This window comes from Myotis myotis, unplaced genomic scaffold (assembly GCF_014108235.1).
Source record: "Myotis myotis isolate mMyoMyo1 unplaced genomic scaffold, mMyoMyo1.p scaffold_m19_p_10, whole genome shotgun sequence".
Lineage (NCBI taxonomy): Eukaryota > Metazoa > Chordata > Mammalia > Chiroptera > Vespertilionidae > Myotis > Myotis myotis.
In genome coordinates, this window is record NW_023416314.1 from 23,596,605 (window position 1) to 23,615,734 (window position 19,130).

The 19,130-nt window shown below is 43.5% G+C and overlaps 1 pseudogene; it reads left to right on the forward strand.

The window, feature by feature from the left end:
- The first annotated feature begins 17,444 nt into the window (after window positions 1–17,444).
- Window positions 17,445–18,390, forward strand: LOC118662702 (annotated as a pseudogene).
- Window positions 18,391–19,130: the final 740 nt, after the last annotated feature.

Here is a 19,130-nt window from a genome sequence, read left to right on the forward strand (position 1 = left end):
ACCACAATTTCCAGGAGGCACATTCAAAGCTCTGACTATATAAGGCAATTGCCTGGGTTATATGTAATACATATCTTCAGTTCTGCCCTTTGCCTATGGAGTATTTAGCAATGAACCTTGGTAAGTACTAGGGAGCATCTTTATTGGTCAGGGTATAGTCAAGACAGAGAAACCACAGCAATTATATTATTATGGAGATAGCTTAATATAAAAGACTAGAGGCCCAGTGCACAAAATTCGTGCATGGGGGGTGGGAGGGGTCCCTCAGCCCGGCCTGCACCCTCTCACAATTTGGGACCGCTGGCTCCTAACCACTCAGTGCCTGCCTGATTGCCCTTAATCCCTCTGCCTGCCTGCCTGCCTGCCTGCCTGCCTGATCGTCCCTAACCACTCGCCTGTCTGCTTAATTACCCCTAACTGCTCGCCTGCCTGCCTGATCACCCCTAACTGCCTCTGCCTCAGCCCCCACACCTGGGACCCAGACTTCCCTCTTCCAGCCGGCCGAAGGCAACCGGGACCTGGGCTTCCCTCCCTCTGGCTGGCTGCAGGCACCCGGGACCCCGGGCAGCTTTGCCCGGGCCCCAGCTTTGTCAGGAAAGATGTCCGGAATGACGTCTGGTCTATCCGGTCTAATTAGCATATTACTCTTTTATTAGTATAGATTGTTAGCTAGGTATCAAGAATTGTCAACAAAATAGGTAACTGAAAATGCAGACAGAGAACAATAAGGTATCCCAGAGGTAGCAAATTCAGTTGGTTGCCCCACCCTGGACTGGGAGAACAGAGAGAAGAGGTTGTGATTATTAAAATTTAGAAGGTAGAAGACCCCAAGTTGTGACTTAGATCTCCAGGTGGCAGGGAACCTCTCAGCTGGTGCTGGCATTTCTTTCCTTGGCAGAAGGGCCCCAAGGACCTGAGACTCCCACCTCTGAGGAGGGGCACCAGCTGACTGGTGCAAAAGCTGCTGCTACCCTGGAAAACACTGCCACTACCAGGGAAGAGGAGACATGTGGCCAGGGACGCTGGCAGGAAGGGAGACCAGGCTGTGCAAAGACCTGGTTACAGGTACCTGCTCTGGAGTCAGAAGGGCTGCTTTTGCATCCCAGCTCCACCACTTTCTAACTCTGTGAAAGTTACTTAGCCTCTTGGCAAGTTACTTGGCCTCTCCTAGTCTCAGGTTTCCTGTACAGAGAATGCAGCTGGCCCTCTTTATCTGATATTCCACAGTGACAGTCTATGTAAAGTGTTTGGCAAAGTACCTGGTACACAAGCCCCCAATGCACAATTGCTGCTATAGCTGCTAATAAATGCATGAGGGTTTAAATCAATGCTCCTTATTCCAGGGTGAGAAAGACAAATACTGTATCATGTCACCTAAATGTGGAATCTAAAAAGCCAAACTCATAGAAACAGAAATGGAACGGTCGCTGTCAGAGACGTGGGGATGGGGAGATGGGGGAGATATTGGTCAAAGGGTACAAACTTTCAGTTATGAAATGAATAAATTCTGGAAATCTAATGTGCAGGGTGGTGATTATAGTTAGTTAGCCTGCATTATATATTTGCAAGTTCCTAAGAAAATAGATCTTAAATGTTATCATCACAAAAAAGAAATGGTAATAATGTAACTTGATGAAGGTGTTTGCTAACACTATGGAGGTGATCATTTTGCAATATATAAATGGAAGAGATCAACAGGCTGCACACCAACTTACAGTATTATTCATCAATTATATCGCGAATAAAGCTGTGGGGGAAGACCCTGACCACATTCAAGGCTGTACCATAAATAAGTTGCCTTAAAGCCCCCATGTTTTAGCAGGGGTCCTCAAACTACAGCCTGCGGGCCACATGCAAATACACATACTATATTTGTTCCTGTTTTGTTTTTTTACTTCAAAATAAGACATGTGCAGTGTGCATAGGAATTTGTTCATAGTTTTTTTTTTTTAAACTATAGCCTGGCCCTCCAACGGTGTGAGGAACAGTGAACTGGCCCCCTGTTTTAAAAGTTTGAGGACTCCTGTTTTAGAGGAATGAGGTTGAGGATCCAGTCCTACTACCAATAAACCCTGTGACTTGCCTTGACCAAGTCTGCGGCTATCTCTGCCTTAGGTTTCCTCTCACTGAAATTAAGGTCATTGGAAAAAGACTTGCTTGGGTTAATTCAGGGTATAAATTTCTAAGGTTTTTATCTTGCTTCTTTCTTTTCAGAATCTAAAATCTCCAGGTCTTCCTTACTAACATTAAAAACACTAGTGTGTGTTTTTAAACCCCTTTTCCTGCTAGAGTGGAGATTCAGTAAGGATAGAGATTTATTTACTTTGCCTGCAAATCTCTGGCTGTGTCTTCAGCACCTAGACTCTAGCTCCTAGAGTATTTCCTGGTTCATAGGGGAGACTCAATAACTTGAAAGTTGGATGATCTCAAGTCTTTTATGGTCTAAAGGTTGAGACAGAAGAAACAGGGGGTGGGACAGGCAATGGGTTTGTCAAATGCAGAGTAGGCAGAGCAGAATAAGAAGCAGCATTGGCTCGGTGGTTGAGCACTGACCTATGAATCAGGATGTTGAGATTTGATTCCCGGTCAGGGAACATGCCCCGGTTGTGGGCTCGATCCTCAGTGTGGGGCATGCAGGAGGCAGTCGATCAATGATTCTCTGTCATCATTGATGTTTCTGCCTCTCTCTCCCTTCTGGTCTGAAATCAATAAAATATATATTTAAAAAAAATAAAATGCTTAAAGAGCACTGGCTGGCATGGCTCAGTGGTTAGAGTGTAGGCCTGCATACGGGAGGGTCACCGGTTCCATTCCCAGTCAAGGGCACATACTTGGGTTGCAGGTCCAATCCCTGGCCCCCGTCAGAGCGTGTGGGAGGCAACCAGTAGATGTGTCTCCGTCACAATGATGTTTCTGTCACTCCCTCCCCACCTCCTCCCTTTCACTCTCTAAAATCAATGGGAAAAAAATATCCTCACTGCTCAGGTGAGGACTGAAAAAAAGAATGTGCTTAAAGAGATGTTATCTAAGCTGAGCTTATAGTTTGAGTAGGAGTTTGCATGGAGAAAAGTGAGAGGGAAGACTTTATAAACAGAGTATGAGATATGCTAAGGCTTGGGTAGAATGAAAAAAGCAAAGTTCTTTTCAAAAACCGCAGACTGCCATAGTTTAGATCTGGCTTGGAACAAGATACAGCAAGGCAGGCATCAGGATATAACCTGAGAGGAGGGCCAGACCTGAGAGAGCTGGTCTGCCAGCTAGCTCTCACCTTCAAGGAGTGTAGAGCAACCAAAGAGTTGTGACATGGCCAGACTGGGGTGTGACAAAGCATTTACTGAGTGTAATGGGGAAATGTGGGGCCAAGCAAGAGGCAGGGAGCAGAATTAGACACCAGGTCTGCCTATGGCTGAGCGGGAGATGGTAGATCTCTAATCCAGCCATCTTCTGAGTTAGCAAGGTGTGTTCAATTTACTATTATCAGGGGTTTCTCTGCTATTCCAGACAATATACAAGGTTTTAAAAACCTTCAAAACTCAAAACACCTTATAGAAGAATAATCACTGGGTATATTTTGCTAAACTCAAGTGAGATGTTAGTTGGTATTTCCATCACTAAGAGTTCCCTACTTGTATTGGGCTGGCTGGTTTTGAATGAGTTTTACACTGAGTCCGGTTTCTATATTTAGGTTCTATTATATGCATTTCCTTGGAAAGTTCAATAACATATTCTTTCATCATCATTGTCAAATTGCCTGGCAGGCTTTGTGTAAGCGTATATGCAAATATTTTTTGAACTTTAAATTTTCCCTACTAGACTCCTCATTTCTGAAAAAACAAAAAACAAACAACAACAACAAAAAAACATACTTGCAATATAATTCGTTCTTACTAGGCAATACCAATATCACCAAATGGAATCAAGTAGAAGCAAAGAAGAAAGATTTCTCAGTTTCTCATTATTCTGCGATTGAATATGTCTTTCTGGACAAAGGGGTTCATGCTATTTATTGAAGCGTGTTTTTCTTTTCCTTTTGTGCATTCACTCGTCATTTTTAAGGTCTCCTTGCTCTCCTGTTACTATTTAAAGTTTTATATTTCCATATATAACTGTCTTCATATCAAGAAGGGAAGACTGGCCATTAGGGTCCAAATACCACTCACACTGTCGGGTTTATTACTCACTTTATGTAAAGGGAGAGGCAGCAAGTTTATCTTGCCCTTTTAAGATTTTCTTTTTATGTGCATAATTGTGATGTTTTTACAATTTAGCAGAACACATGCTCTTCCCCCAACTACAGATGAGACACAAAGAGCACCATTGAGTGGGTAACAATAAGTATCATATCATTAGGGCTTACCTACCTCATTACTCTGTTTTAATTAGCCCTCTAATTACTTTCAGCTGCTACTAATGAGCTTTAAATGTGCAAAGAAACACCCTTCTATTAAGCATTCTGAAAACTGCACTTGCTCACCTTTTCAGGTCAGTGGAGAGGGGATATTAACAGGTTTATTGGCAGTGAAAGTCATGCTGACTTTTCCCCTGTGGATACAGCTAATCACACTGAGCTTTTATCAAACTGATCATCTCCACTCCACCTTTTGATTCACAGTTTTTTTTCTATATTCATGGAAGAGAAACCTTAATCTAATAGCCTAAATTCAGACTCAGTTTAATTCCACTCAGCTCAGAAAAATCCGGAGAAGTTTTAGCTGAAACAATTTTTCTCCTGAGAGAGCACCTTCAGCACACGTGTTCACAGTGATTGTGCATTTCTCACAGACTTGGAAAATACATAAAGAACTATGACAAGTGTTTGCTTTACTGAAAGCGCTCCCTTCTATTCCATTCCTTGGGTATTTACTGAGCATTTACTATTTGCTTTCATCACCTCGCATGGCTGCTAAAGTTTTTTCAGTGGTGCTTCATTACTTACAGAATAAAATTCAAACCTCTTAGCCTTGTAGTCTAGGCCCCAGCTAGGGTGATTCTATTTCCCATCTCCCCCAGTTCCCACCAACACACACACACACACACACACACACACACACACACTCCAAACATGAGTCTCCAAACGTAAATACCATTCCTTCTTTTGAACCTACGCTTATGTTTTGGATACTGCCTAGAATCCTGTTCCCATCCCTGCATATATGATTTCTCATCATTCTTCAAGGACACCTATTGCAAGGAAGCTATAGTATTCTAATAAATATTTCTCCAGATCAACAAACAAACAAATAAACAGATTTGCAGCATTTCCTGATTTCCATAAATACTCCCATTATGGCCAATGTCAATCTCCCAATGTGATGTCACTGAATGCAGAGTTGGGAAGAGACAAGCAGTGGCACACTGACATGAAGTATTTCTATCATCAGATATAATAAACCTGAACAATCTCTAGAGCATAATAATAATAAAAGAAAGCAAAATATTAAGAAATGGGGAGTCTTGAGTATTTATTACCTTTGTTTTCCATATAGCTGAATTGTAACTTCAATTTAATTTTTAATATTGGCCGTATTTAACAACTGAAAATCTCACAATTGGCTCTGGTGAGCTGGTTTAAGCCAGCTCCAGTCCACCACTGCAGTGATCCGACCATACTTCCCTAGAAATCTCCCTCTGTATGCACTTATCATCTATATGACTATTCTTCCAGTTCATTCAAGCAAATATTTATTGAGTGCCTACTGTGCACCAGAAATTCTAGCTCAGGGATTCTAGCTCAGGCAAAAGGCACATAGGGAAATAAAAATACAATTTCAGATGTAATCAGTTCCACCAAGAGAATAGTGACTGGGAGGGAGTGGTACCATTTGTAGGAATGAGATACACTAATGGGAAGAGCAGACACGGGAGGGAGGCAGAGGAGTAGGGACTTGGTTTCAGATGCTTGTTAGACACCTAAGGAGGAGAAGCAATTAGACAATTTTTATATGGATTCTAGCACTCAGAGTGGAACCAAGGCTGGGGATTTAGCTATGGGTGTCATCAGCATCGATGGTATTGAAAGTCACAGGAGGGGATGAAAACATTCCCAGAAAGAGTAAAGATAGGAAAGAAAAAAAGACAGGACCCTGAGATGCTCCAACATTTAGGAACCAGGTGTCACAGACTGAATTGTGTACCCACCAGAATTCATATGTTGAAGTCCTAATCCCCAGTAGCTCAGAATGTGACTGTATTTGGACATAGAACCCTTAAAAAGCTAAGTTAAGATATGGTTATATGTGTGGTCTCTAATCCAATGGACATGTGTCTTTATAAAAAGAGGAGGTTAGGACACAGGCGAGGACTGAGAAAAGGGACGTGAAGACCCAAGGAGAAGAGAACCATCTACAAACCAAGGAGAGAGGCCTCAGAAGAGACCAACATTGCTGACACCTGGATCTCAGACTTCTATGCTCCAGAATTAAGAGAAAGTAGCTTTCTGTTGTTTAAGCCACCCGCTCTGTGGCACTTTGCTCTGGCATCCCCAGTGAACTAACACACCAGGCTAAGATAGTGGCTATCTGCTGCTTTCCACAAACTTTTCACGCATGTTTATCTTCCTTCCTCAGCTGAACTCTTTGACAACAGGAGCCTTGTATCCCCTCAGTGTCTGCCACGCAGTTGGGCTTATCATGCTTCCCCACCCAGGGGCTTAATTAGGCCCAAAGGCAGCAGCAGAGCGACTGGACACTTTCATACAGAGCAGAAAAGGAGCCGAGGATGCCAGTATCTCTGTTCCATACAAGGCAGCTGCCAGCCATTCATCCTCCTCGGGGCAGTGTGCAGCACTATGGGAACCCTGGAATGCCTTCTATTTGCATGGCATCTCATACTTAATACCAAGAGCCCATGAGCTAGTATCATCACGTATTATACTTGTATTATCTAGTATTATCACGACTGTTCTACAGCAGAGAAAGTGAGCCCAGAGAGTGGCAGAGAGGGAGCCAGGTCTGGGGCAGAACCAAGGATGGAACTGAGATTTTCTGTCTCCCTGCCTGTTTGAGTTCCTAGGGAGGTTTTTGGTACAAAGGTTGATTTCTCAAGGGAACCTTAGGACCTAAGAAAGAATAAAATTAGAAGTACCATCAGGAGTGTGAGGCAAAGACTTCCCCAGAGAGCAAATAGTACTTCAACCGAGGAAGAAAAAAAGCAGTCTCACTACGAAGTTGGAAGTAAACAAGTTTGTGTCATGCATTGCTCAGAAAAGACATTCCCTAGCATGATTCAGAGTGCCATTTCACTTACCTCGGCTGGGAACTTATCCTTTTAATAATAGACTCTGAAGTTCCAGAGGCAAGAACCCTTCCCGCTTTTGTAAACACAAGCAGACCTCCTTTCTTTTAAAAACGTGCCTGAAATGTAGGCTTTGGGTACCAACAAGGAAATTAATGTAATTTGCTCATACAGTCATTTTCTTTGAGGACAAACCTCAATTACATATTTCAATACTCCTCCTAACACATAGTCTCTCCAGACACTTCGAAGACTGAAATGTAGTTATCTAGCATAAGTGGCCTTTCATCCTTGTTTTGGCACAGAAGGTAATTCCCACAGAGCTGGTGAACGCCCAAGTGCCTGTTTGTCCTTTAAATCAAGTCCTCCAAGTCTCAGCGTTCTATTTCCTAGGCTGTGCAGTCATTCACAGGAAAGAATACCTAGCTACCCGGAAGCCGCAACTGAAAATTTTCTGTGCATAAAACTGACTTGACTGTTTTAAGAAAGAATGACTAGTGCATTTATTTTTTGTGGTTTGTTTTTATATTTATTTGTCCTTTTCTAAAGCCACATTGGGTTTTATTTACTTGTACCCAGAAACAACTTAAGAAGAAACATAATTTGTTAATGTTTTCTCTCTTTTAGTCTACTATTCAGTTCTGTAACATGCTATTTTCCCCCAATTTTTAAAAAGTGTGGTAAAATACACATAATGTAAAAATGTACTATCTTGCCCTGGCTGGTGTCGCTCAGTGGTTAAAGTGTCAGCCTGCACACCAAAGGATCCTGGTTCGAGTCCTGGTCAAGGGCACGTACATGAGTTGCAGATTAGCAGGTTCAATCCCCAGCCCCAGTCGGGGCATGTGTGGAGGCAACCAATCAATGTGTCTCTCTCACATGTCTCTCTCTCTCTCTCTCCCTGTCTCTCCCCTTCCCTCTATCCCTCCCGCTCTTCCTTCTATTCTCTCTAAAAATCAATGGAAAAAATATCCCTGGGTGAGGATTCACAAAAAAATAAATAAATTTACTATCTTAATCATTTTAAGTGCACAGTTCAGTGGTATTAAGTATATCTATCACTATCCATCTATAAATATACATGCATTTTATATATATTTTAAAAATCAGCAAATAACTCTCTCAATTGATGTCACATCTGCAATCCACATAATAATCGACATATGTCACAGGCACCAGAAGGCAAACGGGGAAGTCTATGACGTCAGAGGGAAGCTGTTACATGAGGAGAGAGTGGACTGGTTATGGAATTAGGGTTCCCTGGGAGGCCAACAAGTGTTCTGAGGGAGGGAGAGAACAAGACTTTGGCAAGGGCAGACGTGTTCAACTAAGTTGTAAATTTTCAGCAGGTGTGGCCTGAGAGGAGGTGGCTAAAATAAAACAGAGGTGAAAGTTATGGATTTGAGGAAGTCATGTAGTAAATGGAAAAGATAGAAAAATGTTGTCCTGTTTTGGGGTGACTCAGGGAGCTGTCCTTCTGTCTGTGGCAAGGAGCCCTTCTTAGGGTCCAGACTCCAGGCTCTGTCAAAGTTCCAGTTCCATCCTTTGACTTACGGCCTTCAATCAGCACACAATATTGAGACCGCTAATGCCATCCAGGAATGCCTCCGCTGTCCTTTCGGCAAAGGTCCAGTCTGAGCCCCCAGGAAGATGCACAGGTCTGGTGGAATCTTGGTTAAATGGCTCAAAGCTATAAAGAATTCATGTTCACGTGCAATCAAAACATTCTCCATGACACAGTGATTCCTGTGCCAGTATCAATTGCACTAGAGGTAACTATCCTAGTGTCTGTAAGGGCTCTGACAAATTTGTCTCAGGCTTTAGGAATAACTGGAACAATTTGGGGTGAGGAAACAGGTAAAAAATTAAAAACAAAAGTAATCTTGTGGGACACTTTAGGGTTCATCCAGTAGACACAGTCTTATATATGTACAATTACAGCCTGAAGAAGGCTCATATGTTTTGAAATATAATCTCCTATCTCACAATTTGGACATAATAAGGGCCATGAAGGACTGTACAGGGTGTGAGGAAAGAGGAAAAGAGAGAGTCTGACCTAGTCTGAGGAGTCTTTCTCTGAGGAAATGCTGCTTGAGCTGGTATCTGAAGGATAGGTAGGTGCTGAATAGTAACAGGGGTGAAGGAGGGTGAGGAATATTTCAAACAAAGGCCAAAGCACGTGCAAAGGTCCTGAGGTGAGGTGGGGGGATAACTTTGAGGAATTTTAAATGGCTAATTTGGCTGGAAACTGATGATGAATATTTAGAGTGACTAATCTAGGGAGAAGGGTAGATATCTCAATATCAACTAGGTTGTCTTTGGCTGCAAGTAACAAAAGACCCTTGGTCTCTTTAGCTGAAGTCCAGAGGTAGAACAGGAGGCATGACACAACTTTACTAGAGGTCTTTCAACCCTCCTCATCATTTCTTTTGGGACTGGTTCTCACTGAGGTGGTTGTTGACAGCTCTAAGCTGTATTCACTCCAAGAAACGGCTGCCAGAGACAGAAATGAACTTCTCTCTGAAATCTCCTTCGTAAGTATGACAATCCTTCCCAAAAGCATCTCTTCAACACACACACACACACACACACACACACACACACACACACACACACACTACTCCAGATCTCTCTGTGATGGAACAGAGCTGTGTCGCATGCCCACCTCTACACTAGTCCCTGCCAAGGGAATGAGAATCACCAGAATTCACTGAATCAAGTTTTACCTTAGAGTAGGAATAAGGTTCCCTTCTGAAAAGCCAGGTATAGAGCTGGTGGGCACTAAGCAAAATTGAGGCTCTGGCAAGAAATAAAGGAAAAGTGGATGCCCAAAAGGTTATCAACAGTATTTGCTATAGCGTGTAGGCCACAAGAAAACATCATCTTTAAGACAAAGCTGTTTGTGTAAGTTCTCTCTCTCTCTCTCTCTCTCTCTCTCTCTCTCTCTCTCTCTCTCTCTCTCTCTCTTTGGGAAAGACCTCAATTAAGTGGCCATGAGGCTTAAGTTTATTTTTAAAACAGATTAATTCGTTCTGATGTGAAAGAATTATGCTTTTGGACCATAGTGGCAAAAGGAAGGCAATTCTTAAAATGTTTCTACATTCACAAAATTTCTTTTAGTAGGCATGAAACCTACTATGTAAATTTTTATTGCCTATATATATAAAAGCCAAGCGACTGGAACACTGAAATGACCAAAATGACTGGACTGGCCAGTCACTATGACCTGCCAGCTAACCTGCCCAATGGTGGGGGCATGGGGGGGCGGTGGCCCCTCCCCCAGGCCGGCCCAGCCCTGGTCACCCCACATTGGGGCAGGCTGGCCGGACCCCACCTGTGCATGAATTCATGCACCGGGCCTCTAGTTTTTTAATAAAAAATTGTAATTGAGGTGTAAATAATGGGGTAAAATGCACTAATCTTAGCTGCATAGCTTATGGAATTATCCTACATGTAAATACTCATGCAAAAAACATCTGGATTAAGGTATAAAACATTTTCAGCATGCTATAAAATGCTATTGTCCTTTTCCCCGTTGATACCCCCAACACCTGCAAGAGCTACCATTATTCTGACTTCTATAATTATTAACTTCACCTATTCTTAAACTTCCTATAAATGGAATTATATTGTGTGTACTTGGGTGTACTCTTTTGCTTGGTTTGTTTCACTCAACATGGTGTTTTGAGATTCACCCAAGTTGTTATATACTAGCTCTTTAAAAGACCACCCTTTCCCCCTGAATTGCAATGCCCAAACAATCTTTTTCACTCTCTACAGACAGATATCTCCTGACAGGAGTTCCATCAGCCACTAAGATCAAGAAGATTAGAATTTGTCAGTCATAAACTGACTTGTGGTATTTTGTTTATTTTGTGTTTCCTTGTGGGTGATCTTTCACCCTTTCTCCAAACTCATACCTTCCCCAGGATAATAAGCTAAGAAATCAATTTCATTTTGTTTTAAAAGAAGGAGAGCAGGAGGCATAAAAACTCTCTCTTTCCTTCTGTAAAATAAGCCAGGCTTTTCCTTAATTAGCAGCTGCACTCATTTGACAACAGGATCATCTTTAATTCCCCAGGTTCACCAGACAAGCATGGTCGGGTCGGGAAGCTGCACATCTTCCCATGCCTCTTGTTTCCTCAGGATAAACGATGGAATTTGTGGTACAGTTAAGCGGAGCTGGAAATGTCCCTCCCGTGGGCTGGTGCCTGCCTGTGCCAGGATGCACGGCAAAGCAATCTAGGTCAGTAAGAATACTCAAGACACTCCTATAATCTTATCTGCTCTGCCCTCAGGGCTTCTTGTTCGTAACACTGCATCTTATTCAGCAGAAGCGCTGGGCTTTCTCTGGAGCATCAGTTCACACTGTCCATTTGAAAAAATACAAACCCCAATGTAAATAAACAAGCAAAACAGAAACAGACTCCTAGACACAGAGAACAGACTGACGTCACTCAATGTTGCAGGCTCCAAGATCATGCGTGGGAAACAGAGCTGCTACTCGCTGTATAAAGACTGCCGGCACCAGACTATTTTCTGAGAAACTTCTGATGACGCCTTATCTTCATTTCCCACTAGTTTTGTTTCATATGAATCACGCATATGTGTACGTACACACACACACACACACACACACACACACACACACACATTTCAAAGGCCTTCCCTCGGCTTTTTGGTGATGGCGTTCACCACCTCCAAGTAAGCAGGAGGCACTAGTTTCCCAGCTGGGGTGTGGTTACACTCATTTCCCCCAGAATTAAAGGGCCTAGCTAATGTATCACTGCCTAAAAAAGGATTGACCAGTCATAAAGATATGCTTTAAAGTCATTAATAATAACAAAACACATAGGGCCACCTTGCAGCCTCTTTTCCACCTTTTTCTTTATCCCTCACAGCTGTCATCACACATGATGGCTTACTGATACATGACAACACTTGAGGGCTCATTTTCCCTTTTTGCAGTAATCCAACCTGTCAAAATGAACGTTGCCACTCTCCCCAGCATGCAGTGTAATGCCACTATTTTGCGTATTATCATGTCTTAAAGCTATAATACTTGCGGCCTGCAGAAAGAGATGGGTGCCGCTCCTCCTCTGGGATGCTGAACATCTCGGGGCTGCACATGCCAGAGACGCCTGCTCAATAGTGCAGGATGCAGTGAAGCAGGCTCTGCTGATATTTGCTCGAGTCTGTGTGGGGTCTTTGGCATCCTTCCAACAAACCAAAGCCAGAGCATCACCTCTGAGTTTTCAAGAGGACATATCCTAAGAAGGCGAAGACTGATAGTTGCAAGCTCCCAGACTACTCACGAAAGTGGTAGGGGAAAGATTGGACCATAGTCCAAATTTACCCCACCAGAAGCAATTCTATTAATATACTCAGGATTCAACGTAAACAACGATCCTTAATATATTGTGTTACTGCCTGATAACCTCACCCCAGCTGGGAAACTAGTGCCTCCTGCTTACTGTGGAGGTGGTGAACATCATCACCAAAAAGCTAGGGGAATGCCTTTGAAATGCCAACTTCACAAACGTCAGAACTTTATTTTTGTAAACCGCATTTACTCATACGGTGTCCTACAGAACACCAAGTCTCTGATACGGCTTTGTATGCTTAGAGGGGTGGGTTAGCTGATCTTCGCCCGGGTGCAATAGAGCGCAAATACTAGCTCTCCACCCCTCCTTGAGAGCAGGGCGAAAAAACATGTCCCTCACAGTGAATACAATGTGATCTTTTCCAGATCAAAAGTATGTTTTTAGTACCTGCCAAATGCTCATAATTAATCTGTGGGTGTGTTCCATCTCTTCCCTGAGAGTAATATCAACTTGTGCTGTCAAAATAGGGCACCATCTCACCAGTCTTTGAACTGTGGTGTAAGTAGGCAGCATTTATTCAACACCCTGTACCCCCTTGCAACAAGTTGTCCGAGTAATGTCTTTACAGTATAGAACACCAGCCATATTTGGAAACTGAACATTATTCTTAGAGCAGCGCTGAAACTCTCTTTATGGATCAAGCATCTTATTCTCTTCATTGCATTGTACAAGCTCTCCTCTGTCAGCTGGTATCAGCTGATAGAGCTCCAGCATTTCAGAGCTATGATGGACCTACATAGTTTGATCCCGAAACACCTTCATAAAATGGGGACTTCTCCCACATGTCCCAGGAAGCCCAAGGCCTGTGGAAATCTGTTTAGCTTCAGGGACTAAAAGTGGAGATTCAGGGAAGTGAGATCCTATGCATGCCAACACCCCTCCCACTCCCACGCTGAGTGGTCTCTCATACACTCACCCTTGTGGAGAGCGGCTACAGTGTTTGTACAGGTTCAAGCCTCGGACTACTGAGCTATAGTTGTAAGCTTGACCTTATGGTCCGAATCTGTGGTCCCACGTGGCTAAGTGATATGGGCTGCGGAAGGTGCAGCAAGTAAACAAAGCTTGATCAGGTGCATGTAATTGAGCAGATTCGAAACCCGTGAGAACCATGCCCTTTGCCTCATGGAATCTGGCTATAAAATAAAGACTCGGCTTGCAAGCTGTGGCACTGTCTCTCCATCAGAGAAGCAGCGTCCCACCTAGCCCCAGCTTTATTCTCTTGTCTGTCTTCTCCATCCTTCACCATCCACTCCCAGGTTCACCCATGGCCATGCCGGCTCGGCACACACCCTAAGACTTGAATTGTGGGTGCTAAACAGTCTTGAAAATCAGCAGTGACAAATCTGTTTAAATATTATTAAAATTGGTCCCCAAGTTTCCCCTCTAATGTATGTTTAACATGTGTGCTTCATAATTTAATATAAGGTTTGTAGCCTGGGTTCTTATATATATTCAAAGTATTTGGGGGTCCAAAACCAGAGTTATACTTGCCCTTTACAACAGCCCCCCGCTTACTCTGTAGCAAAGCCTCACATTCGTGTTTCTGTAAGGAAACACATCCAAAGCACTGACCACTCAGTGTCTTTTCTTGAAAGCTAGTCTGTGTGGTATTGTTTCTCACTGTGCCATTCTGCAAAAGCTGAGGGAGTGGGAGAGGGAGAAGCAGCACGGACCACTTCTCCTGCTGTGATGATGGGCAGCTGATAGAAAAATATGTTTGCAATCACATTGGTGTTTATTCTTATTAAGTACATGGCATTGGCCAAAGATATGCATACAGCCTCCACATGGAGAGGAAAACAGTGGGTTCAGATACCCCCCGTGAAGGTGAACACAAAGCATAAATTGAGAAGCATATCTCTTTCCAATGATCATCTATATCTTTGTGCATCTTTTCTAGGTCATTGGGAAAGGACTCTCCCACCATGGCCTGAGGAATAAGGAAGCAGTTGAGCCATTTCAAGCCAACAAAATGTCTCTTATTCTAATGTCCCCAAATAAACTCCCCACACCCACCCTAGGAATCTGTGGGTTTCAGTTTCCTTTCTGGAGAATTGAATATTATTGGAGTTATATTTTAGGTCCAGAGATACCCAATCAGAAAGCCTCTTTCTTAGATATTGCAAGGAAAATCAATATTATGTCATCTGACTATTAGCAAAACTTATGTGATAATAAGCTTATTGCCTTATTAAGTGGTTCATAAGACATACTTTTGCAGGGGAGGGGGGCAGGGGCTGGGTGGAGGTGGGTAAAGAGGGAAAGGGGGACATCTCTAAGAGTGTCAACAAATAATAAATAAAATTTAAAGAAATGATTTTTTAAAAAAGACATTGTTTTGGAACTATTCTGTCCATGACAGTGCTGGCAACCTTTTATCCATTCTTTTCTTTTCATTAAATTTATCTTTATTGTTTAAAGTATTACAGATGTCAACTTTCCCCCCCATTGACTCCCCTCCTCCTCACTCTTGTCTCCTCCCCAGGCCTTCACCCCACTATCCATTTTCTTAATCAAATGTTCATATACTGACAAGGTACCCCTACATAATGTTGATAAAACATATTAATAAAAACTACTACTCTTTTGCCCCCAGAAATTGACAATAATTGTACTTAAAGTGGCTGTGGGAAACGACCTATTGTCTTCTCTAGCAGAGAGGTGTGGACAAGGAGCCCGGATTGCTGGTGACTCTTGAAGCCCTGGCAAAGGTCAGGGCTATGCACCCACTGTTTAGTCCAGACAATGGTAGCTGAAGCAACTTCCCGACCAGATGGTCATGTAAATCCTTACTGATAAGATAGTCTGTCTGTTACTGGAACTTGCCTGCCTAAGGGCTAAAGGTGTATCCCAAACTGAATAAAAGGATGGCAAGGCCTGAGCACAAGTGGAGTCCATCCTCTTGGGATGGGCTCTCGCCTGGACCCCCAATTTCCAAATCATTTCTTGTCTCATCTCTTTCATTTGCGTGAGGCCCCTCTTCCAGATCCTGAACCTGAACCACACGGGACATGGAGGACCATTCACAGTGGCAGCAGTGAGTCTCTTGAAAGTTATTTTAACCCTTCGCACAATAATCTTGAGAGTTGATGGATCGCTATGTCAGGATCTATAGATCCAAGTTCTTTCCTTCCAAGACCGTGTCTAACATTTGGGATATGTATGCTGATGGAATGCTTTGCTTTGTTTTGTTTTAGGTATACTCTTTCTTCTTCTGGAAAATTTTATTTTTTAGTGGTATAGGAACAGGGAGCTGCATTTTTGTATTGCCAGCAATGGCTAGAATCATTCAAGGTCAGTGGTGAGAACTTTTGTGTATGACTTTGCGAGAATTTTATACTCTTAAAAATACAGTGTTATATTTTATATATGGCAATTTATCCTGAAATACTTATGTATTAATAGTATGGTATAAATCCATGTGCAGATTAACCATGTATTTATCAGAAAAAAATTGTTTGGGGACCCTTTTCCCCTCCCCATGTGGGAGTCTGTGCTTGTTCAATAAATCTCCACCTTTGCTGTACTAAAAAAAATGTTTAACTAAGAGTGTCACTCATCCCAACAGCAGACTTTCTCTCCTGGGGAGAAGAACATTTTCAGAAATTTGGCCCACTCCTGATTCCCTCTCTTGGCCTTTCAGTATTGCTAGCTGCTGGTTTACGTGCTTCTAGTGTTTCAAAGCAGCTGTTCTCCTTAGCACTCACTAGGTCTGAATTGGAGTCAGAGGCCACTGTGCCACCGGTTTGCTCAGGCTCTGGTAATAAAAGGGAGGAGTCACTCTCCATTTCCAAAGGAGATGTATACCTTCCAATACAGTTCATAGGACAACAAAAGCATTTTTCAGAATAGATATCTCTTTCACAATTAAAGACCTGGGATACCACCCTGGGGCTCTGCACATCAGCTCTGAGTCCAGAGAGAAAAGAAACATTCGACAGCGATATACACCTTCCCAGTTGCCAATGTCTTCAATTCCTTTAAAATGATGACAACTCCAGATCTAGTCTCTCCAGCCAGGAACTCTCATCTGAGCTCTGGACAGATCCATTCCAGCTCTCTACAGGCTCCAGTGTCTCATGCATGTTCATTATTCTCTCCCCAAACCTTCATTACTGCTGCTCCTCCTCCTCTGCACCTCTTCCACACAGTGTATCCTCATATCGCCCACCATCCAGAACCCTGTGTGGTTGTGTGTATATGTGAATGTGTGTTTATTTGCTGGAAGCCGGTCCATCCTTGCTCCTTGACACAGTTGCTGCAGGGAAGAAACATCTGCACAGCATATGTTTCAAGGGACCTGGCATATATGGCATACTGTTCTTAATATGTTTGCTCCCCTTCTTAGTGCTATGTGTTTTAACCAAGGTCACCTCTCCGAGAAAGGTTGTTTCCCCAGGTGGAGATTTTTCCTTGGAGTTAGGGATTAACAGGACTAACGAAGGGAATAAACCAGTAAAACCCCTTAACTAAGTGCCAGGTGGGTAGTTAATCACTTTAACTATGAACAATCACGCTTAAATTACATAATCTTTACTTAGGATAATCTCCTTCAGTTACTTCCTTGTAGCTTAACAGATAACAAATGCCCTAACCTTTGGAATAGAATGGATAGGATTAAAATCAACTGGTATAAATACAGATGTAACAGGAGAATAAAGACAGAACCTGGCTGGAGAACCTGACTACAGAACCTGGCTAGGCTGCTGATCAACTGAACGCTGTCTCCATGCCATTTCTTCTTCGCCGACTCCGTCCACACCTTTGGGAACCCCTGGACCTGCTGGGGTTGCACCCCAACAACTGGTGCCTGAATCCAGTCAGGGTTGGAACCATGTCGGTGGCCAAGGAGCTCTTACAGATGGACCTGTATGCGCTGCTAGGCATTGAGGAGAAGGCGGCGGTCAAAGAGGTGAAGAAGGCGTATAGGCAGAAGGCCCTCTCCTGCCATCCAGACAAAAATCCGGATAATCCCAGAGCAGCTGAACTCTTCCACCAGCTTTCTCAGGCCTTGGAGGTACTGACTGATGCTGCAGCCAGGGCCGAGTATGAGAAGGTCAGGAAAGCTAAGAAGCAGGCAGCAGAGAGGACCCAGAAACTAGATGAGAGAAGGAAGAAAGTGAAGCTTGACCTGGAGGCCCAGGAGCGGCAGGCTCAGGCCCAGGCCCAGGAGGAGGAGGAGGAGAGCCGGAGCACCAGGACACTAGAGCAGGAGATCGAGCGCCTTTGAGAAGAGGGTTCCCGGCAGCTGGAAAAACAGCAGAGGCTGATGCAGGAGCAGATACGCCAGGAACAGGAGCAGAGGTTGAGAGGAAAGGCAGAAAATCCTGAAGGCAAAGGAACTCCCAAGCTAAAGCTAAAATGGAAGTGCAGAGAGGAGGGGTCAAAAGGCGGCTACTCCAGAGATATCCTCCTGCAGCTTCTTCAAAAGTACGGAGAGGTGCTCAACCTGGTACTTTCCAGCAAGAAGGCAGGCACCGCCGTGGCAGAGTTTGCAACCATCAAGGCTGCGGAGCTGGCTGTCCAGAATGAAGTGGGCCTGGCTGATAATTCCCTGAAGATTTCCTGGTTGGAGGGATGGCCCCAGGGCAAGGATGCCCCGGCTCGGTGGTGTCAGAGAGGGACTATGAAAGCGTCGTCATGATGCGCATGCGCCAAGCAGCTGAGCGGCAGCAGCAGATCACCCAGATGCAGCAGGAGGACAAGGTGGGGCAGCTGTCGTAGCATCCAGCCCACCACCCCACAGCCCCTTTCACTAATAAACTTTTTTTTTAAGTCTAAAAAAAAAATTAAAAAAAAATAAAAATAAAAACAAGGAACTGTAGAAGGTCAAAGGAGCAAAGGAGGACCCAAAACATACCATGATGTAACAATAGAGGCATGCTTATAGGATCAAATGGTATAAATTCAGTTGTAACAGGACAATAAAGGGAGAACCTGGCTATGCTGATCAACTGAACACTGCCTCCGTGTCCTTCCTTCTTCGCTGACTCCCTCCACACCTTTGGAACGCCTGGACCGGATGGGGCTGGATCCCAACATTTATACTATTGAAACGTGAATACATTAATTCAATTGAACTTGGATTTTCATTCATAGTGGGGGTGTCTCTTCCTCCTTTCTGTCACTCAAGGGCCCAGGCTGAGACATGCCATTTTCACACGTGGCTTCCGAGGTCACTGTGGACATGGACATTCAGGCAGCTGACAAAGGCAGAGAAAATAGATTTGGCCTGTAGCCTGCAGTTTTCTGACCTTTGCTTGAAAATGTCAGCTCTAGAAGATCAGTAGTCTTACCTGTCTTGTTCACTCTATATCTCCTATGTGGTCAAACATTCTTGACCTTCTCGGAGAAAAAAAAAATCTTCATATTGCACTTGAAATTTGCTAGAGGTGCTATTTATTTCAAGCAGGATACAGAGAACAGAAACTTCACTAGAATCTGATAGTCTTGGTGAGTGCATTTAAGGCAAAATCAATTTCCTCTAATAAGTGTACTTAACAGTCTAAGTGA